We start from the raw sequence: 24378 nt of genomic DNA on the forward strand, positions 1-24378 counted from the left end.
TTTATAAGCCACAGGCACTCATTTTTCACAGGACAGAAGAATAAAGATCCAGGAGATTCAATGTCTGCTGAGGAAATTCCTGATGGATGGGAGCTTCTGGTTGTGTCCTCACGTGGTGGAAGGAGCCAGCTAGCCTGTGGCATGTGTTCATAAGGACACAAATTCCACTGATGATGGCTCCAGCCTCATGACTTCATCACATCGCCCATGGACCCACTTTCTCACCATCACCTTGTGGGGGTTAAACCTAGGTACATCATGGAACACACACCTGAATATCAGAGCTGCCTATGAGGGAGAAGCTCCTCCCCAGTCAATTAATAGCCTGGAGACTTTATCTTGAATATCCTAACTTCAAGAATTGCACATTTGAAATCCTGCTGCTTGTAAGGTACATAGTTTCTGGTATTTTATTAGAGCAGTCCAAACAGACCAACATACATTTCAAATAAGAATTCTGTCCTCTCAACATTTTCCACCCATATGAACACTTGTCTCAGTTTTGAACAGGTCATGGATTCTCTGGGCCTCCCTATGTGCATCCATGTATCTGCAGAAACAACAGCAAGGAGATCAGAGCACCCCACTAAGGCTCATCCCCACATTCTTTCTTTCTACACATCAAATTTAGAAGCCATCCACGGGGCCATTTCCCTGTAAGCAAAAGGTCAGGTAGGCTCAAGCTTCCTGAGCTCGTCCTCTCTGAGCCACCTCTTTAAGACAGGAGTGCAGCCTGCTTCTACCCTGCACTCTGGTTTCAGCTCTCACCTCATCAGGGACCCCTAGTCATAGTGGAGCCTCCCATTGCATACACCTTCTTTTCCTGCTGTAAGACCTGATCGTGACCTGTCATCCCTGTACCATGCTTACCTGAGCATTTGCTTCTATATCCCCACAGTCAGAATGAAGCTGCCATTTGCTAGCTGCATAAACTTGAGCAAGTTAACTTCTACATGGCTCTGCCTTTCTGTCCTGCAAGATGACTGTGAACATGGCTCCTGCTCACAGGGTTTCTGCTGCCAGTGAAGGGAGCAGGGATAAAGTCCCAAACACATTAGTCCAGTATATGCTCAGGAATGACTTCTGCTGTCATTAAGTGTCACCATTACTAGGTGTCAGTCCCACTTTACAATATGGGAAAACTAAATTGCAGAAAAGTAAAATCATTTAACCAAGTTCACCAGGCCAGTGGGCCCAGGTCTTCTCTGACTCCAGATTCCAGAGCTCAGGGCTAGAACAGCAGAAATGCTATGTGAAGGGCTGGTCACTGTAAAGCTGCTAAATACAGTTTCATGAATGGACACAAGAGAATGAATTGTGGGAAGGATCTGAGTCCTATAGCTAACACCTGGAGGATGCTGATATTTCACCTTCAGGCACAAAACTGTAATGAAAACTCAGCCACAGGGACAACATAGTAGTCAACATAGACAATGAATGACACTTAATGTTGCCAGTCTGCTTAGTGGGTGTACAAGCAATAAAAGACACAGATGGGAGGGCCCCACATGCTTCACATCAGATCTTTTTCTCCCTGGGTCTCAGTTTCCTGGTTTCCACAAAAGCAGGATCAGCAGAACATGGAAGCTCCTGGTTGCTGGCAGATGACATTCCCAGGAAATAGCGTCTACATATCTCTTCACAACTGTACTCATTCTCCTCACCCATAAAGAATGGAATGATGTCTTATGTCAGAAATGAATGAACCTGTAGAAATTCATGCTAATTAAAATAAACCAGACTCAGAAAGTCAAGTGTTGTGTTTTCTCTCCTATATGAAAGATAGAAAGAAATATGGATTACAAAAAAGAAAGGGGATCTCAAGTGAATAGGAGGGAGAAGAGTAGAGTAGAGGCTCATGGGAGAGAGGATGAGAGGGAAAAGTCAGGCAATGAGGAATGGAACTGATCAAATGATGTTATGCACATACATGGCTATGTCCCAGTAAACATACTGTTAAGATAATTAGAATGCACTAATAAAATGATTGTTTTGGAGTACAGGGATTGAAATTGTCCGTACTTCACCACTGAGTAACAACCCCAGGCATTTTTTGTATTTTATTTTGAGACAGATGATTGCTAAGTTGCTCAGAGCTTTGCCTGAGATACCACTGAGTGTCCACCATTAAAGCAAATATATAAAGGCCCAACCTCCCCTGCCTTAGGAAACACTCACTGTGCACCAAGAATCTACTATCTATGAAGTCATTTACTTCTCATTGTAGTCTTAGGAAGCAAGAGGCATTAGCCCCATCTTACAGATGAATAAACAGAGGCAGTGAGAGGTTAAAAATCTATTCAAGACTCTATAAATAGATAAAAACCAGAATTAAAATGCATGCTGATCCACTCCAGACCTTGGTCCATTAGTATTTATTCTAGTCTAGTTAACACATCTAAGAACATTCCTGAAAGCTTTAATAAATTCAATGCCTGAGACCTACTTCCCAAATATTCTTGTTTAACTGGTTGAAGCAGACTCCCAGTGTACGTATATTGGTGCCTAACCCTCACAATTAGAGATGGAGTCATTTTTCTATTAAAAAATTAAGGAAACTTAGACAAATGGAGAATGGACTCTCCTGCCCAAATTCACACAGCAAGTCCACAGGAGAACAAGGTTGTGTCCCTATACTTCTGTACCTCTCCAAAGAGCTCTCAGTGGCTCCACACAAAAGCAGACTCTACAAAGTTGGGGAGGGACACAAACCAACCCTGTGCCACACTCACCCCACGAGTCTGCCAGGGAATGAGTGTACATTTGGGACAGGATTCAAGGTGGCACCTTTCTGATCAATAGGTCATGCCATTCAAGACATCAGAGTAGGGCAAAATGCAGGTCACCAAAGGAAGAGGTTTAGCTGAGTCAGGACTGGGTTGCATATGGGGACACACTTTTCCACAGTGCATGAAGTCCTGGTCTGCCTCCTTCCCAGATGAGTTTCCCCTAATTTCACATATGTTGAACTGTCTGTTCAACTATTTGTGCTCTTATCCTATTTTATTTTCCTCTAACATGAATTTTGGGGTCTCATGCTTTGGCAATTCTAACTTTCTTGTGCAGTTATCAAACCACCCCAGCTTCAACCATGTGAACTTTTAGCCAGAAGATATTGGAGTTGTTATTTTATGTATTTTCATTTAGTTCAAGTTTGGTTCTCTCTAGAAATAACTAATTTTTAGTTTGTTGTGATACTTGTATTAACCCTTCACATATTGATACAGGCTATGATAAAGAATTATCTTCTTATTCCAACATCTGGAACATCACTGGGTCTACTTGATTTTACTTTCTTTTGACTCCAGGTCACAGGGCTCCATTTCTTTTTTTAACGAATTTTTATTTGTTCTAATTAGCTGTACATGATGGTAGAATGCACTTATACATTTTGATATATCATGCATAAGTGGACTGTAACTTCACATTTTCTGATTGTTCATATTGTAGGATCACTCTAGTCATGCAGTCATATATTTTTTGTTGTGGTGGTGGTTTTGCAGTGCTAAGGATTGAACCTAGGTCCTTGTGTTTGTGAGGCAAGCACTCTACCAACTGAGCAATGTCTGCGGCCCCAGTCATGCATGTTTATGAGGTAATAATGTCTGTTTTACTCCACTCTCTTTCCTATCTGCATACTAATTCCACTCCCTTCACATCCTTCCACCTAATGGAAAGAAAGTTTATAATGCTTTTTTTAACTTAATATATACAGAGGAGAGTGAGCCTAATTTTACCTGGTTTGACTCAGAGGAAGTTCAGGCCTCCCATCTCCATTAGTGAGGATGATAGTGGATTGTGCAGTTTCCTTAGAGCAGTCTCCTGGCTCAGGATCTGCCTCAATTCTCACTACATTTAACCTGTTTCTTACCTCCTCAACCTGTGGCCTTCAGCTCTGCCTTTACTTTTTTACTTCTCATCTCAATTCAGATTGATTTTAATATTTGCTTTGAGCCTGAATCACAAAACTGCCAGTTTGGAAATGATGGAATACAGAAATAACAGTACCCAGAAACTAGGTGGTCCATGTGGGAAGAACCTAGGGAAGAGGAACTCATCACACTTCATGCAGAGAGGACCCTCAGAGCCACTGAGAAATCATGGGAGGTACCAGAAATACCTCACCCCAAAGTAGAGGCACTGTATATTGTGGAATGGGTTTGGAATAATTTGATCTTAGAATCAGCGCTAGAGTGAGTGGAGTTGTCAACATGGAGACATGATTCCAATCAAGATCCCTCTCCAGATGTGTCCAGGGAAGTTATAAAAAAGTTTGGAGCCCAGCTCTCCCAGGTTTGTTATTATCCACCAGGGAATAAAGTAAAATTAAGAGATAGATGACATTTTCGACTGGGGCAGCCACAGTTCTGTGTTCTCCAATGAGGTCTTGTCACCTTCCTACAGATATTAAAATTAAAGGCCCACAGAGAAAGACTTAAGACACCCTGTGCTTCATACGTACAACTCTTTGGACTCTTCTCAGCTACATGGAGTCCTCCCATGCCCCAGCCATCTAGGTAAGTGTCGCTGTGTCTCAGATGAAGAAGTAGCATGCAGGTGGGTCCTGAAGAAAGGCTATGGAAGAAGGGCATTTGACTCTACTAATGAATTTTCAGTAGCTGCAGAGAAGATTTCAAGTTCAACAGTCCTAATTAGCCCAGAGGACTGTGTTCTGTGTAGCATAATGAGGGTATATTTTTCTAAGAATGTTTGCTTCTTTAATTTAGGTCTTTCTAAAGTTAGACAATTTTTTTCATAGGGAATAGCAATAAACTTGGGCTTTCTATTTTTTCTAACATCTAGTCAGACAACTTATGTATGGTGTGTCATATTTTCAGGTAAACCATAAGTATTAATTTAACAATTTTATTACTTATAAGTTTGCTTCTGTCATCTTCATAAATCAAATAGATCTATTGTTGATGCAAGCATCTTCTGTAGTTTGAGTTATTACAAGTTTTGAAACCTTTAAAAGGAAATGGTATTCCATATACAAAACCTTATGTTATAGAAGGGGATCTCACATTGCTATAAAGTACCTACATGTATTTTCTCATGAATACTTTGGATCCAAATTAATTTCACCAATTAAATATTCCCTTACCCTGTACTCATTCAGAAAATGTCAAATGAGATTTCCAAGATGAGGAGGATTGGAAGTAAATTAATAATTTTTAAAAAATCAAATGAAGAAGCTGGTAATTTTCCATTCCTGCCTTCAAAACACCCAGGAATATAATTCTTGAGAATGTAGGGAAAGAATATTAGTGTTCATTTGTTTTTTTTTTTTTTTTGTTGTTGTTGTTTTTTTGTTTTTTTTTTAGTGTTTAATTTTCTGGCCCCTAGAAAAAGTACTTTTTCCAATTTCTATTACAATGGAAATGTCAGAAACTGATTTTCTTTAGAAGAATATTTAATTCACTCAAATACCATCCTGTCCTTGCAACTGTACCTAACTTTTAGATTTTTTTTTCCAAATTCAACTTTTCATGTCTTTATCATGAACAGGTAAATATGAATGCATCTCTTTTTCTTGTAATTAAGATACAAAGAAGAAATGAACATGGAAAGCCAAACCTTTTGATCAAGGAAGCAGCCCTTGAATCTTACACACTAAATCAGAGAGACTCTTGGGGAAGACAAACTCTCCTGCTTGTGTTTCCCAGTAATGACAACTTAGAGTCTGCAAAGAAGCATCTCTGGGGCTTTCTGGTTTTTGTTTTCTTTTATATTAAAACAACACTTTCTTGGGCTGGGAATGTGGTTCATTGGTAGAGTGCTTGCCTAGTACTTAGGGTACTGGGTTTTATCCTCATCACCACATCAAAATAAATAAAAAGAAGATATTGAGTCCATCTACAAATAAAAATAATTTTAAAGAATATTTTCTCTCCTATCAAATTCTCTCAGGAGAAATTTTAAATAACTATAATACAAATATCACAGCTCTACATGTGAACACTGTACTGTACATCCCTAATAATTTACATAAGCAGCCAATAATTCTCCCCTAAATTTCTCACACATAGTTGCCCTTCACTTGCCCATTGTCCAGTATTTTGGTAATCACATTGCTGGAGTTTGTGTATTTCACAGCAGAGGTGCCTGCAGAACTGACATCTGCTGGGTGACAGTTTTGCCTTCCTTGAAGTTCCAGCCATTGCTCCCTAGTGCTCTTCATAGATTTTTCAGCATAAGTAGTGCTACAAATGTAGAGGGTGTCGACTTTCTGAACCTCAGTCCCAAATACACTTGCTTGAAGCAGGATCAGTCTGACCTCCCAGATCCCCTTTGTCCATTTTTATCTTAGTGAATAGAAAAGAAGGATGAGAGGATTGGCAACAGTGGACACACTGAGCTCTGTGACATGATGTTGCAAAGTATGTGAGGCTGCACACCCAGAGCTAAGGGGTGAGTACATAATAGGATTTGTCTGTCATCTCATCCCAAAGAAAGAGGCAGGATGATGCTCACACTGCAGATGAGAAAACAGATGTGTGCTCCCTTCACAAATGCAATTTGAAATAATTTGTCCTACAGCATGCACCCCTCAATGTTGTTTCAGTTGATTTATTAATGATATTAGCTCTGATAACCAGAATAAAGACAGCACTGAAATCATATATTCATGTATACAATTACTCCACTGTTATTTATTCTTCAGAGAGTTAGAATTCTCCACTCTTATGCCATTCTTCCAATTGAATTCAACAAATGTAGTTTTCCCTATGTACCTTGGGCTTAAGAAAGAGGAGAAAGATGGAAATCAAGTAAGACACTACTTCTGAAAACCTCAGGGTGAGATTATAATTAAGATCTATTTTCAAAAATATGTAAATTCTGATTGGATAGAAAAGCAGATGTACAGTGGGAATCCAACAATCATTACATAATCTGGACATGGTTTGGTAATAATAGGAAAAATTGACATGGAGGGTGTCAGAGAATCTTGAGTCCTGAAGTTGTGTGTTGGGATAAATCCAGAAATTTCCTAATTGTAATAGGATAGGCTGGGATTCATGAAGGTGATACTATTTGAAATAATGACTTTGTCTTCATTTTCTCCTAAGATAGATACTATGGGACTCCTTGCCAAAAGATGAAAAATACCAACCAATAACATGATTTTGCTGGCATAATAAATGCACTTTTCTCTGAAGTTGGCATTGGGATCTCAGCCAACACCATCCTTCTTCTCTTCCACCTCTTCATGTTCCTTCTCCAGCACAAGCTCAAACCCACTGATTTGATCATTTGTGTTCTGGCCCTAATCCACCTATGAATGCCGATAATTTTGGGATGCATTGGTACAAATATTTTTGTGTCTCAGGACTTCTGGAATGACATCAAGTGTAAATCATTTACCTACTTGTACAGGTTTTTGAGGGGCTTTTCCATTTGTGCCACCTGCTTGCTGAGTGTTGTGCAGGCCATCACCCTCAACCCCAGAAACTCCTGCTTGGCAAAGTTCAACATAGATCCCCACATCAGAATCTGTGTACCCTCATGTTCCTGTGGATCTTCTATATGGTCTTTAGTGCTCCCTTCTCATACTCTTCTACTGCCATCTTTAATGTGACCTCAATTAGCATTGTATATAATACAAAATTGTGCATGATTTTATCAATGAGTTACTTTCAAAGGCATTTATTTTCTGTATTAGGTGTATTCTGGGATGTCTTTCTCATAGGACTCATGGCCCTCTCCAGTGGATACATGGTGGTTGTCTTGTGCAGGCATAAGAGGTACTTTCAGTACCTTCAAATCACCAGCCTGTCTCCAAAAGCTTCCCCTGTACAGAAGGCCACCTGGATCATCCTTCTGCTCATGAATTTCTTTGTGCTCATGTACTGTTTGGACTGCATCTTTTCCTCCTCAAGAATTATGTGGAATAATGACCCCATTTGTCACTATATTCAAATGAATGTGGCCAATGGATATGCCACAACCTGTCCTTTGTTGATAATCTTTACTGAAAAACAATTTATTAACTTCTGGAAATGTTTTTTGGGGAAGATAGCACATATTTAACTACTGATGAAGGATAAGTTCCAATATACTGGTTTCTGAATAATAAATTGTGGCATAGAATATATGCTGTCTGGATTAAGTGAATATGGAAACATGTTTTTAAATGTGCATACATTTTTATATGTAAATAACAAATATGTCATAGAAATGTCAATCATGTATCTTTTTAAGATAATATTGGGACACAACATATCTGTGTGACATCAGTATATCATTCTCACAAGTTGGGTCTCACCTTTATGGCCTAGGTTAGCTACTTATGAACACATTGAGGGTGTACAGCACTTTTCAATAAGTGCTTCAATGAGCTGTAGTTTCCCAATTAATATGTCAATATTTATTGCCATGAAGTACCTACCTTATCCGTCAATTGTCCTTTCATTTTGATATGCTAAAATGACTTTAAATCAGGGGCCAGAGTTATCATATGTAAACTAATACTCATATTAACATTCTTAAGGATATCCCATGGTGGAAACAACTGAACGTTATCCCACTGCTTGGTTTATACTGGAATGACGTAAAATCAGCATACTATAGTGGTGCAGCCACATCAATGTTTATAGCAGTTCAATTTTCAGTAGTTAGATTGTGGAACCACCTAGATGCTCTTCAACAGATGAATGATATAGAAACTATGGCATATATATATATATATATATATATACATACATACATATATATGTATATATATATATGCACAAAGAAATATTATACAGTCATAAAAAGAATAGAACTATGGCATTTTCAGGTGTATTGATGAAGTTGGAGAATATCATGCAAAGTGAGGGAAGCCAATCCCCCTGAAAAAAGCAAAGGCCTTATGTTTTCTCTGATAGGTGCATGATGATGCATAGTGGAAAGGGAGGGGTGAGGGAAGAATGGAGGAAGGATGTATTGTGTAGAGGGAAATGAGGGGTGGGGAGGGAATGGAAGAAAGGAAAGATAGTAGAATGAAACAAACATGGTTTCTCTATGTACATTTATGATTACACAAATGGTGTGACTCTACTTCATGTGCAACCAAAGAAATGAAAATTATACCCTATTTGTGTAAAATGAATCAAAAAATAATGAAAAATAAAGAAGTTACTTCAAAGATAAAAAAGAGAGACAAATGAATAGGAAAAGAACACAAAATATCACTATTTGTCATTGACATGATTCTATATTTAGAAGATCTAAAAAATTCCACCAGAAAACTTCCAGAATAAATAAATTCAGTAAAGTAGCAGGATATAAAATTAACACACATAATTCAAATGCATTCCTATACATCAGTTTAAATCCATTGAAAGAGAAACTAGGAAAGATACTCTAGTCACAAAAGCCTCAAAAAATAAAATACATGGGAGTTAACCTAAAAAAAAGAAGTGAAAGACCTCTACAATGAAAACTAAAGAACAGTGAAGAAAGAAATTGAAATAAAACATTAGAAGATGGAAAGATCTCTCATGTGCTTCGATAGGCAGAATTAACATTGTCAAAATGGACATACTACCAAAAGCATTATATAGATTTAATGCAATCCCTAATAAAACTCCCGATGACATTCTTAATTGAAATAGAAAAACAATCATGAAATTCATTTGCAAAAATAAAAGAACCAGAATAGCTGAAGCAATTCTTAGCAAGGGAAGTGAAACAGAAGTCATCACAGTACCAGAACTTAAAATATACTACAGAGTCACAGTAGCAAAAATGCCATGGTGTTGGCACCACATCAGACACATAGACCAATGGTTCAGAAAAGAACACATAGAGACAAATCCATATAAATACAATTATCTTATACTATAGAAAATGCCGAATGGTACCTTGGGTGAGGGTTGAGAGGTGGAAGATGTCTTCTAGCTCGTGGTGCTCGTTTTCTCCAGCGCGTGTGCCTGGCGACCCAGTCGTCATGGATTCAGACTTGACCAAAGAGCTGGATGAGGAGGAACAGCTGATGAGAAGGCATCGCAAAGAGAAGAAGGAATTGCAAGCCAAAATTCAGGGCATGAAGAATGCTGTTCCCAAGAATGACAAAAAAAGGAGAAAGCAACTCACTGAAGATGTTGCTAAGTTGGAAAAAGAAATGGAGCAGAAACATAAAGAGGAACTGGAGCAATTGAGACTGACCTGCAAGGAAAATAAGATTGATTCTGTTGCTGTTAACATTTCAAACTTGGTACTTGAAAATCAGCCGCCTCGGATATCAAAAGCACAGAAGAGACAGGAAAAGAAAGCTGCATTGGAAAAGGAACGAGAAGAAAGGATAGCTGAAAGCTGAAATTGAGAACTTATCTCTTATTGAGAGCCAGACATGTAGAAAGTGAAAAACTTGCTCAAATATTGGCAGCCAAAGAGTTGGAAATTAAACAGATTCCGTCTGATGGCCACTGTATGTATAGAGCTGTTGAGGACCAACTGAAAGAACAGGACTGTGCTCTGACTGTGGCTGCCTTAAGAAGTCAAACTGCTGAATATATGCAAAGCCATGTGGAAGACTTTTTGCCATTTCTAACCAATCCTGATTCCGGAAATATGTATACTCAAGAAGAATTTGGAAAGTACTGTGATGATATTGTAAACACAGCTGCATGGGGAGGTCAGCTTGAGCTAAGAGCTCTGTCTCACATTTTACAAACACCAATAGAGATAATACAGGCAGATTCTCCTGCTATTATAGTTGGTGAAGAATATTCCAAGAAAATATTAATACTTGTATATATGAGACATGCATATGGCTTAGGAGAACATTATAATTCTGTTGCACAGTTGGTGAACACAGCTACTGAAAATTGCAGCTAGTTTAAAAAATGTTACACAGTTATGTTTTAGTACAGTGTGCTGATCTGCGTATTCCTACAAAGTGCTAGATTGTTCTAAATGCTACTGAAAACACAACTACCTTAAATCAATTTTAAGAATAAGCTTATTACCAGGCTTTTTAGAAATATGTCAGAGAAAAACTTTAACCAGTGTTCTTTTAGTGGTGTTTTTAAAACTTATAAATTGATTGTGGAAGAATCTCACTTATAGACCAAGGTGATACCCTATTCACTGATACATTTTTATCATTTTTATTTATATGGTATCCTGGATATTTTGTTCGATTTTAGAATATATTTTTTTAATGTTTAAAAATTTCACCCCACTACTGAAATTTTCCAAAGAAAGCATTTCAGTGTAGTTTTTCTAGACGAAGTAAAATGACTTATTTTCTGTCATTGTAATAAAGGTGTATTGTGATGGTGAATTTAATTAATGGGGCTGGGGATATAGCTCAGTTGGTAGAGGGCTTGCCTCCCAAGCACAAGACCCTGGGTTCAATCCCCAGCCCTGCAAAAAAAAAAAAAAAAAAAAAAATTACAATAACTTTAGTGTTGATGGAACTAGTGGGGTGAAGTTTTTTTATATTCCTTGTCAGTGCAGCTAGGAAGCTTGCTTTAATAATTAAGAAATTTAAAATATTTATTCAGATGGAACTCAGTTATTAAGTTTAAAGAAATGTGACAAAGTCAAAGGTAAAGAGATGTTCACTAACAGATTTAAACTCTAAAGAATTAGAAATTTGCCTTTTATTTGTGTATAACTTTAACAAGATGTAACAGAGCATTGTCTTTCTAATTCATTTGTTACTCTTTACTGTTTTTGTACTTCAGACTGGAGTTCGTGCCATCATATCTTGATTCTCTTCTAACTTCCTATTTTTATATTTTCTGGTGTGGTTTCTGTTCATGACTCAGCTGTTTTGCTTTCCCTGAAGCTCGTTCCACTAAGTAACAATTTGTGGCCTCTCATTCTTTTCCTTATGCAAGTTGAGGATATTGAGTGCAAAAGGTGCCAAGGCCACATTTATTTCACATTCTTCCTCTTTTCCAATTTGTCTTACAAAATCTCTCCCCTTCTGCTCATTCTCTAGGATTGGAATGAATTTCCAAGAATTTCATAGTAAAATAAGTTTGCAGTAGTTTTCTGTGTGAATGATTAATTTAAATTTCAGATCAGTCATAATAGTGTTCTTTCTAAGAGGATAATACCCATATATCAAATGTATCTGATAATTTATTAGGTAAGGATATGGAATATTATGAAAATGAAATCTATTGACCTGTTTTTCCCAAGTTAGAAATAAGATACAAGAGGGTCAGTTTAGCATCAAATTTATAACATTTGGAATTTTTTTCATTTACTAAGTATTTATTGACCATTTATCATGTGCCAGGTGAATGACAATTTATGAGAAAATCAAACATGTATCTGGGTACTCATAATGTTATAACATTGTATAATTTTTATGAGGAAATATTGGGTTTATAATATTAAAAATGACTTCACACCAGGCTGGGTTGCACATGCCTGTAATCCTAGTGGCTTGGGAGGCTGAGGCAGGAGGATTGCAAGTTCAAGGCCAGACATAGAAATTTAGTGAGACCCTATCTTCAAAATAAAAAAAAAAGAGTGCTGAAGATGTGGCTTTCAGTGCTTAAGCACCCCTGGGTTCAATCTCCAGTATCAAAGAAAAAAAGGCTTTAGTCATACCTGGCCAGCAGGTAACATTATGGGAAGCTGGTTGGGACCATGGTCAACTAGAGCAAGTTGTACATTTTGCCTGCCAAACAATGTATTCTGAAGGCTACCTATTTTGTTACCTTTAATCTGAATTTGGGGGGCATTTGAAATTTATAAAAGAAGGAAACCATGAATACTAAATGTTTTGGGTTTATTTTGAAGTGAGTCTGTTACTTTAAAGTATCAGCATTAAGAAATAATAAAATATTATGAAACCTATTTGTTATTAGTTCTATTGTCATCAAAAGTATTCTAAAATAACTTTTTTTAAACAAGAAGAGTTAAAATATTCTTGATTATATGTTTTTCTGTTTTTAATTTTTAATTTTTATTCTTTGAGTTATCAGGGCCTAGAGCACGCTAGGCAAGCATTCTACTACTGAGCTATATCCCCAGATTATCTTATTCCCTGCTAATTCTCTTAATTAAAAAAAAAAAAAATTAAAGGGCCAGTACCATTCTGAGCAAGATTTGTTTCGTCAGCTGTTCTTTTATAAAACTATAGGTAAATATTTTAGGTATGACTAAAGAAAAAGACCCAGCCCCTAAAATGGTAGATATTAGTTTAAAAGCAGCATATGGGACTGGGATATGGCTCAGTGGTGCAGGGATTGCACAGCATATACAGGGCCCTGGGCTCAGTCCCCAGCACTGAGTGGGGTGGCGGGGGAAAGCAGCCTATACTAATTTGGTTTGCTGTATGATGATGGTCTAATGGAAATTACATAAGCTTTCTTTTGTCCTAACTTGGAAAATTATATGTCAGATTTCTGGAATATGTCTTTAGCCAAGAATTTTATCCACTTAAATATGTTTACAGCTTGTATAAAGCAAAAAAGAATGTGTGTAACTATTGTGAGCAACGTAGTTTTGCTCATATTAACTGTTTGCCAAAAGAATAAAAGATGAATGAATTAAATAAAAAAAAAAAGAAAATGCCAAGAAGATACAATGGAGAAAAGATAGCCTCTTCAACAAATGGTGCTGAGCAAACTGGAAAACTGTGCCTAGGCACTAGAGCAGAGACTCTGCATCTAATGGTAGGAAAAGTAGACCCAATCTCTACAATGTTGATTTGGGATCTGACTTCATTAGCAAGACTCTCAAGGCACAAGAAGTAAAATCATGAACCAGTAAATGAGATGTAATTGAACAAATGCTTCTTCACAGCAACGGAAACAATAGCATGAAGAGAGAACCTACAGAATGGATGAAAATCTTTAGCATACACTTCAGATTGACCATTAGTCTCCAGAATATATAAAGAACTCAAAAAACTAAACACCCAAAAATACCAAATAACCCAATCAATAAATGGGTTAAGAAAATAAAGACACTTCACAAAAGAAGAAATACAATTGATGAGCAAATACATGAAAAATTGTTTAAATATCTTCGGCAATTAGAGAAATGTAAATCAAAACTACATCAAGATTCCATCTCACTCCAGTCAAGTGCAATTAACAGGAATATGAGCAAAAATAAATGTTGGCAAGGAGGTGGGGAAAAAGGTACACTCATCCAATTTGCTGGTGGGACTACAAAGTGGTGCAACCACTCTGGAAAGTATTGTGGAGATTCCTCAGAAAACTTGTGATGGAACCACCATTTGACCCAGCTATCCAACTCCTCGTTTTATACCCAGAGGACTTAAAATCAGCATATTACAGTGACGTAGTCACATCAATGCTCATAGTAGTTCAATGCACAATAGATAAACTATTTAATCAAAGTAGGTGCCCTTAAACAGATGAATGTATTGATTGCTTCTTAGTACTTACCTTTTCTAAGTGAATTCCAAGAAGAGAATGGATGCATGTATGGACACAGCACGTACATGCAACCTGCATGTATTCTGCATCTGGCCACCTCATGCACAATGAGGAGTTTTGATTCCCATCTTTACCAGAAGGACACTGGGTAAGGAAATATGGGAGCTGAGAGGGAGTCAGGTAAAAGGTAACTGTTTTCTATCTACAAATAAGTACACAGAGGGAGGGTGTTGAAGCCCAGGGAGGCCATACTTTGGTTATAAACCAGAACTAGATTCAAATGCAGAAAGAAGGCAGTGTGTTCTTCACCAAGTCTAAAGATACCTGTCTTATCCTTTGTCACTGTGTTATCCCACCACTCAGGCTAAAGATGTGAAGGGAAAGGAAAACAAGGGCCATCTACAGTCACTTTCCTTTCAGGTCTAACTTATTAACAAACCAATCTGAGAAAATGTAAAATGCCTAGGAGTAGTGAAAAAAAACTGAGTTGGGTTGTGTAATATTTTCCCTGCTCAGGTATGAATAAACTCAATGTCAGTATGCAGGGTATAGAATATGACTTGATTGTAAGGTAAAAGATCTTCAAAGAGGGAAAGCTGGAATACAAGCAGTAAAACAAGTGACTTGAATAGTGAAATGAAACTGAAAGCAACAAATTAATATATTTTAATACTGACATAAATAAATGACTATGTAGATAATATATAAAGGGAACAGACAAAACTTTCTAACAGAAGAGTTGAAAACAATGCAGATGGACAGCATCCCCTCCTGCAAGTGGTGCTTAGTACTCCTCTTCTTTTCAGAGTAGATAGATCAGTGACTTGATCACAAAGAATAGTGCTGGAAAAGGAAAAACTTCCCAAAGTTTGAACCTAGCATCAGAAACATCTAGCACCATATCTGATGGTCCCTCCTTTGTCATCCTCTAGGCCACTTCTGAGTGGCCTTCAGGACAAGAGGACCTGCCTGTTTTGAAAATCATCTCTTCCCAGAAATCCATGTCATTCCATTTCCCTGGTTTTCCATTTCCCTAACTACCCAGTTTTCCATTTCCCTAACTACCCTGCTCTGTCTCCTTCATAGAATCCTGTTTTCTCCTTTGTTAATTATAGGCAGGTCCCCAGCTTAGAGCCAGACTCCTTGTGCTTCTCTGTTGTCACTCTCACTGTACTTGGCCCAAACACTCATGGCAGTAAATATTTTCCACATTCTTCTGCCTGCCAAATGTCCACCTCTTCCCTGCCCTCTCTTCTCCCCTTCAGATCTATCCAGATAGATATGCAGTAGACATTACAAATACCAACATGAAGGCATTCCTGCAAACAAATGCTCTTTTTCCTTCCCCATGTGGTTTTTCTGCTACATCCAATATCGGGTGTCAGTAATCCCCTAGGTTGCTCAAGCCAAAAATTTAGGAATTGCAATTGATCTTTTGACCCTCACCCCTATAACAATCCATCATCAATTCCTGCTTATTCTAGAGACAAAAATATAAATACAAATGAGTGTATATATAAACAAAATTATAAATATATAATGATATGTATAAAATTTAAAAATAATTATAAATAAATCAGAATTGATTACTTTCCTTTTCTTGTTACCTAGTCGTGCCATCATGTTTTATAATAGGTATTCTACTGATACACAGTCCCATGGGGCAAGTTCTGCTAAATGGCAAAAAATCCTCCTTACATCACAGGGACTTAAAGCTGCTTTTGCTAAAAAACACGGATGCATCACTAAAACTTTCAGATGCCCAATAGGGTGTGGGCTTATAATAATCAGAGCCCAGCAAAGAACACAAAATGCCTCCAACATTAGCAAATTCCTGAAGTATCCCATGAACATCAGCTGTAGGAAGAGGCCATGACTAATAAACTCAGACCCTTACAACACTTCTTAATAATGTTCTGAGAATGCATATTTCTATATTCATATATATATATGGTTCTTTGTGTGTGTGTAAATATATATATAATATATGTATATATATATATATATAAATATGTGTGTGTGTGTGTGTGTCTTCATCTTCTCTGCTAATAGGACAATGAACACTTTGAGTAGTGAGTGTAATAAAACTTCCTTTCATAGCTGGAGAATTAATTCCATACATAAAATTCATTAAGAGTTTCAAAGAGCCCAGGCAGGGTGGCACATGCCCGTATTCCCAGAAGCTCAGGAGGCAAAGGCAGGAGGATGGCAAATTCAAAGACAGCCTCAGCAATGGTGAGGTGCTAAGCAACTCAGCGAGACCCTGTCTCTTTATAAAATATGGTAAAGAATGTAGCTCATTGGTTGAGCGTCCCTCAGTTCAATCCTGGTACCTCCTACAAAGAAGTTTTACAAGAAAAATACAGGTTGCTTATGCACAAGTACTGAAGGGCTTTCTAAAACTTCCAGTAACCAAGCCAGCCAATAGGTTGGCAGAAACCATGGTGGACTCTCAACAAAGTCTTAAGTATAGTTCTGGCACTATCTAGTGCCTAACCAGGAGTTCAGCACTTTTAAAAATCAAAAGCACACACACCAAACAGAGAGGTATGAACTGGTTAGGGGCAAGGGAGTTGTTCACAAAACCTTGGGGAGGGATGGGGAGATACAATGTAGAACTAAGTGAGGGAGAGTTCCTGAAGGAAGACTTTATCTCACAGGTGGAAGAGCATTTGGGGCAGCTAAGTGACATGATGAGAGGTGAGTATTAGAATAATTAAGCAGGTGAATCATCACCATGGATGGTAACATTAGATCAGATGCCTACAGGTGTCAGGGCTCCATGTCTGTTTAGTGCCTGAATTCTTGGACCAGGCCAGTGAAACACCAGCACTGACAAGAATGAAGGCAAGGATTCCTGGCTGGCTAGTTTATGTCTATGTTATTCCTACCTAGAATAGAGTGTGGTACATAATACATTTTAAAATACAAGGGGGACATATTTTCATGTTCAAAATTAAATGATTATACTGTCAAAACCCAGACTTCTTGCTCCATCCATGCCAAGCTCTCTGTTAGAGAACCACAGAGCTGGGGATTGGCCTCACACCAGCCTGAGAGGCAGGTGTCACATCCATGTCCTGTTTTACAGAGGCAGTATGTCCCCCAAGGTAGCCCCTGGCACTGTTCAAGGCCACCACTACCATGTATGCTTCTCTCTCTGCCCAGGCAGTAGAAAAACCCTGCATGTGAGTGACATAGGACTTTGCAATTCAGACCAGGTTCCAGAGAGTGACAGCTGCACCACCCTCTTAAACTCTCTGGACCTTCAGGTCACACAGCAGGCACCAGAAGTCTCTGAACAACCCTGGGACAGTGGTCACTCACAAAAAAAAAAAAAAAACAAGGTCTCTAAAGCCACATTCCCCAAGACACCTCCCAGAAAGCCCACAGATTCCAACCCCCCTGAATACACTGAAGTCCACATCATCCAGTGAGAGGGAAGAATTAAGCAAGGCTGCACCTTGGCATCTTTAGACTCCCTCCATTGCCTCCTTCTTTAGCTGGGGAAACTAAGGCCCCAGCAGGAACAGATTCTGAGGTCACATCTTTCGCAGGGGAGGCCAAGGACCTGCCTTCCTGGAGGAGTCCACAGCAACCTCTGACAAGATTTCCAGAGCATAGGTGCTTCTGCAGGGTCCCTTCACCTCTTGAGTTGGCAACCACCATGCCCTTTAGACACCAGTTGAGGAGAACAGGTCAGGAGTCCTGATCAGGAAGAACATGTGAGGAGTCCCGAGCAGGGCTTCCTCCCACATGCTTATTCTGGCCCCACCCCTCCAGCTGCTCCAACCCCACTCAGCTCCACCCCCCAGCTCCTCCCATTCCTCATGTTCCACTTGGCCCCAGTGGGCACCAGGGGAATCGCTTGGCTATTCACTTCTGCTCCACTTTTTTTTTTAATTTATTTATTTTTTTATTTTATTTTTTTATTGTAAACAAATGGGATACATGTTGTTTCTCTGTTTGTACATGGCATAAAGACATACCATTTGTGTAATAATAAATTTACATAGAACAATGTTGTTTGATTCATTCTGTTATTTTTCCCTTCCCCCCATCCCTCCCACCCCTCTTTTCCCTCTATACAGTACTTCCTTCCTCCATACTTGCCCCGCTCCCTAACCCTAACCCTAACGCTAACACTAACCCTTCCCTCCCCCCATTATGTGTCATCCTCCACTTATTAGCGATATCATTCGTCCTTTGGCTTTTTGAGATTGTCTTATCTCGCTTAGCATGGTATTCTCCAATTTCATCCATTTGCCTGAAAAATGCCATAATTTTATCATTCTTTATGGCTGAGTAATATTCCATTGTATATATATACCACTTTTTCTTTATCCACTCATCAATTGAAGGGCATCTAGGTTGGTTTCACAGTCTGGCTATTGTGAATTGAGCAGCTATGAACATTGATGTGGCTGTATCTCTGTAGTATACTGATTTTAAGTCCTTTGGGTATAGGCCAAGGAGTGGGATAGCTGGGTCAAATGGAGGGTCCATTCCAAGTTTTCTAAGAAATCTCCATACTGCTTTCCAGAGTGGCTGCACTAATTTGCAGCCCCACCATCAATGGATGAGTGTACCTTTCTCCCCACATCCTCGCCAACACCTGTTGTTGCTGGTATTCTTGATAATCGCCATTCTAATTGGGGTGAGATGGAATCTTAGGGTGGTTTTGATTTGCATTTCTCTTATTACTAGAGATGTTGAACATTTTTCCATATGTTTGTTGATTGCTTGTAGATCTTCTTCTGTGAAGTGTCTATTCATTTCCTTAGCCCATTTGTCGACTGGATTATTTGAATTCTTGGAGTAGAGATTTTGTGTTCTTAATAGATTCTGGAGATTAGTGCTCTATCTGAAGTATGACTGGCAAACATATTCTCCCACTCTGTAGGCTCTTTCTTCACATTGCTGATAGTTTCCTTTGCTGAGAGAAAGCTTTTTAGTTTGAATCTATACCAGTTATTGATTCTTGCTTTTATTTCTTGTGCTATGGGAGTCATGTTAAGGAAGTCTGGTCCTAAGCCTACATGTTAAAGATCTGGACCTACCTTTTCTTCTATAATCTGCAGGGTCTCTGGTCTGATTCCGAGGTCCTTAATCCGTTTTGAGTTTAGTTTCATGCATGGTGAGAGATATGGGTTTAGCTTCATTCTGTTGCATATGGATTTCCAATTCTCCCAGCACCATTTGTTGAAGAGGCTATCATTTCTCCATTGCATATTTTTGGCACCTTTGTCTAGTATGAGAAAATTGTATTTATTTGGGTTTGTGTCCATGTCCTCTATTCTGTACCATTGACCTACCTTTCTATTTTGGTACCAATACTGTGCCGTTTTTGTTACTATTGCTTTGTAGTAGAGTTGAAGATCTGCTATTGTGATACCCCCTGTTTCACTCTTACTGCTAAGGACTGCTTTAGCTATTCTTGGTTTCTTATTCTTCCAGATGAATTTCGTAATTGTTTGCTCTATTTCTGTTAGGTACGTCATTGGGATTTTAATTGGAATTGCATTGAATTTGTATAGCACTTTAGGTAGTATGGCCATTTTGACAATATTAATTCTTCCTATCCAAGAACATGAAAGATCTTTCCATCTTCTAAGGTGTTCTTTAAATTCTTTCTTTAGTGTTGTATAGTTCTCATTGTAGAGATCTTTCACCTCTTTTGTGAGATTGATTCCCAAGTATTTTATTTTTTTCGAGGCTATTGTGAATGGGGTAGTTTTCCTAACTTTTCTTTCTGAAGATTCATCACTTATGTATAAAAATGCGTTGGATTTGTGGGCATTGATTTTGTAACCTGCTACTTTACTGAATTCACTTATGAGTTCTAAGAGTTTTCTGGTGGAATTTCCAGGTTTCTCTAAATATATAATCATGTCATCAGCGAACAGTGATAGTTTGAGTTCCTCTTTTCCAATTCGTATCCCTTTAATTTCTTTGGTTTTTCTAATTGCTCTGGCCAGAGTCTCAAGAACGATGTTGAATAGAAGTGGTGAAAGAGGACATCCCTGCCTTGTTCCAGTTTTTAGGGGGAATGCTTTCAGTTTTTCACCATTTAGAATGATATTAGCCGTGGGCTTAGCATAAATGGCCTTTACAATGTTAAGGAATGTTCCCACTATCCCTATTTTTCCTAGTGTTTTGAGCATGAAGGGGTGTTGTATTTTATCAAATGCTTTTTCTGCATCTATTGAAATAATCATGTGATTCTTGACTTTAAGTCTATTGATATGGTGAATTACGTTTATTGATTTCCTGATGTTGAACCAACCTTGCATCCCTGGGAAAAAACCCACTAGATCATGATGCACTATCTTTTTAATATGTTTTTGTATGCGATTTGATAAAATTTTGTTGAGAATTTTTGCGTCCATGTTCATTAAGGATATTGGTCTGAAATTTTCTTTCCTTGGTGAGTCTCTGGTTTAGTATCAGTGTGATATTGGCTTCATAGAATGAGTTTGGGAGGGTTCCCTCCTCTTCTATTTTATGGAATACTTTGAGAAGTATTGGAATGAGCTCTTCTTTAAAGGTTTTGTAGAACTCGGCTGAGAACCCATCTGGTCCCGGACTTTTCTTTGTTGGTAGGCTTTTGATGACTGCTTCTATTTCAGTACTTGAAATGGGTCTATTTAAATTGTTTATGTCCTCCTCCTTCAGTTTAGGCAATTCATATGTCTCTAGAAACCTGCTGATGTCTTCGAAATTTTCTATTTTGTTGGAGTATAGATTTTCAAAATAGCTTCTAATTATGTTTTGTTTTTCAATCCTGTCTGTTGTGATATTTCCTTGTTCATTCCGAATTTTAGTGATTTGGGTTTTCTCTCACCTTCTCTTTGTTAGTGTGGCTAAAGATTTATCAATTTTGTTTATTTTTTTGAAGAACCAACTATTTATTTTGTCAATTTTTTGTATTGTTTCTTTTGTTTCAATTTCATTGATTTCAGCTCTCAGTTTAACTATTTCCTGTCTTCTACTACTTTTGGTGCTGTTCTGTTCTTCTTTTTCTAGGGCTTTGAGCTGTAGTGTTAGGTCGTTTATTTCTTGAGTTTTACTTCTTTTATTAATTGTGCTCCATGAAATAAATTTCCCTCTAAGTACTGCTTTCATAGTGTCCCAGAGATTTTGATATGATGTTTCTTTGTTCTCATTTACCTCTAAGAATTTCTTAATTTCCTTCCTAATATCTTCTGTTATCCATTCATCATATAATAGCATATTGTTTAATCTCCAGATGTTGGAATAGTTTCTGTGTTTTACTCTTTCATTTATTTCTAACTTCAATCCATTATGATCTGATAGAATACATGCTAGTGTCTCTATCTTCTTGTATTTGCTAACATTAGCTTTGTGGCATAATATATGGTCTATTTTAGAGAAGGATCCATGTGCTGCTGAGAAGAAAGTGTATTCACTCTTGGTTGGATGGTATATTCTATAAATGTCCATTAAGTCTAAATTATTAATGTGTTTTTGAGATCTATGGTTTCTTTGTTCAATTTTTGTCTGGAAGAGCTGTCCAGTGGTGAGAGAGGCGTGTTAAAATCACCTAGTATTATTGTGTTATGGTCTATTTGGTTTCTGAAATTGAGAAGGATTTGTTTGACATACATGGATGAGCCACTGTTTGGGGCATAGATGTTTATGATTGTTATATCTTGCTAATTTATGCTTCCCATAAGCAGTATGAAATGACCTTCTTTATCCCTTCTGACTAACTTTGGCTTGAAGTCCACATTATCGGAAATGAGGATGGATACTCCAGCTTTTTTGCTGAGTCCATGCGCATGGTATGTTTTTCCCCATCCTTTCACCTTTAGTCTATGGGTATCTTTTTCTATGAGGTGAGTCTCTTGCAGGCAACATATTGTTGGATCTTTCTTTTTAATCCAATCTGCCAGTCTATGTGTTTTGATTGATGAATTCAGGCGATTAACATTCAGGGTTATTATAGAGATATGATTTGGTTTCCCGGTCATTGGGTTCATTTTTTAAATTTTATTTATTTATTTGTTTGACACAACTTGTTTCCTCCTTTATTTGACAATTCCTTTAGGATAATTCCTCCCTTTGCTGAATTGCTTCTTTGTTTTTCATCTCTTCCTCATGGAATATTTTGCTGAACATGTTCTGTAATGCTGGCTTTCTTTTGGTCAATTATTTTAGCTTCTGTTTATCATGGAAGGATTTTATTTCATTGTCAAATTTGAAGGTAAGTTTTTCTGGGTATAAGATTCTTGCTTGGCATCCATTTTCTTTCAGGGCTTGAAAAATGTTGTTCCAGGCCCTTCTAGCTTTTAAGGTCTGAATTGAAAAATCTTCTGATATCCGTATTGGTTTCCCCCTGAATGTAATTCGGTTCTTTTCTCTCACAGCCTTTAAAATTCTGTCTTTATTTTGTATGTTAGGTATTTTCATTATAATGTCCTTGGTGTGGGTCTGTTGTAATTTTGTGTATTTGGAGTCCTATAAGCCTCTTGAACTTGATTTTCCATTTCATTCTTCAGATTTGGGAAATTTTCTGATATTATTTCATTGAATAAATTGTTCATTCCTTTGGCTTGTTTCTCTAGGCCTTCCTCAATCCCAATAATTCTTAAATTTGGCCTTTTCATGATATCCCATAGTTCTTGTAGATTCTGTTCATGATTTCTTACCATCTTCTCTGCTTGTTCAACTTTGTTTTCAAGGTTAAATATTTTGTCTTCAATTTGAGGTTTTGTCTTCCAGGTGTTCTATCCTACTGGATATGCTTTCTATGGAGTTCTTAATTTGGTTTATTGTTTCCTTCATGTCAAGGATTTCTGTTTGTTTTTTTTTCAATATCTCTAACTCTTTATTAAAATGATCTTTTGCTTCCTGTATTTGCTCTTTTAACTGTCGATTGGTGCGATCATTCAATGCCTGCTTTTGCTCTTTCATCTCATCATTCAGTGCGTGCATTTACTCTTTCATCTCATTGTTTGCTTCTCTGGTCATTTTAATTATGTACATTCTGTACTCCTTTTCTGTCATTTCTTCTGCCATGCTGTCATTGGGTTTTATTGATTTAACATCTAGATATGTTTGCAGCATTTTCTTTCCTTGTTTTCTCATATTGTTCAGGTATCAGTGGACCGCTAAGATATTGCAGATTTCCTCTATTGACTTACAATGTCCGTGAAGATTTCTATATATATCCCCCCTTAGCCTTCAGGAGGCTGAAGTCTTGGAGGAAGTTGATAATGCGGTGCTCCACAAGGAAGCTGCCTCTCTAGGAATGGTGGCCTTCAGCGGGTGTATATTCCCTGCTAGTGGGTAGAGGTGCCTCCACTTGTTGTCCAATGGTCATCCAAAGGGGACCTAGGCTGCAGGCTGAGGCAAGGCCTGTTTGGGCCTGAGTCTCTGGTTTTACTGTCCTTGTGGGGAAACCTCACCCGGAAGGGAAGACTCACCCGGTGGGGAGGTCTTGCTGGTCAGTTCCTTCCTAGAGGTTCACCTCAATTTACAGCTACCTCCTGGGCTGGGCTGCCTTCCTCTGCAAAGTTCCCAGGGGCCCGGCCCTACCTCCTGGGCCTGGGAGCCTCACCCTTCGCAGATGTATCTCCTTAGGCTGCCCCTCCTCAGAGAATCTGCCCGCAGTCCTGGAACCTTCGCTCCGCTCCTAAGCCTGTCTCTGTGCGGCTCTTCCACCCAGAAGCCTCCTAGATTTTGGGACCCTGCCCTGCACCTAATCACCTGGCTATGAGGCCCCTCCTCTGAGCAGCCACCTGGGGCCACGTACAATTGCTCTGAGTCCCAGAGACCCGCCACATGCCTCTTCCTCCAGACAGCTGCCCAGTATTCCGGTGTGGCCACTAGGAGTCCAAGAAACTCACTGCATGCCTCCTCCTCCCACCAACCACCCATAGCCCTGGGCCTTCAATCCCTCGAAGTCGAAGTGACCCTCCCCATTCCTCCTCTTCCTCCAGGTAACCCCCCGGGTGTTCAGGAGCAGTCGCTCTGCGTGGCTCTGAGTCCTTGT

General features: G+C 38.5%; 1 protein-coding gene and 1 pseudogene across 2 annotated transcripts in view; one reads left to right on the plus strand and one right to left on the minus strand.

Annotated features, from left to right (window-relative positions):
* Positions 1-24378, minus strand: part of LOC306650222 (uncharacterized protein) — a gene marked incomplete at its 3' end in the record, with an annotated part of 207263 nt that overhangs the window by 97779 nt on the left and 85106 nt on the right. The window lies entirely within an intron of this gene.
* Positions 9874-11391, plus strand: LOC306650213 (deubiquitinase OTUD6B-like; annotated as a pseudogene). The gene has a single exon. The product of its transcript is annotated as a deubiquitinase OTUD6B-like (transcript).

The sequence above is a fragment of the Sciurus vulgaris genome (genome assembly GCF_902686455.1).
Source record: "Sciurus vulgaris genome assembly, chromosome: 19".
In the NCBI taxonomy this organism is placed as follows: domain Eukaryota; kingdom Metazoa; phylum Chordata; class Mammalia; order Rodentia; family Sciuridae; genus Sciurus; species Sciurus vulgaris.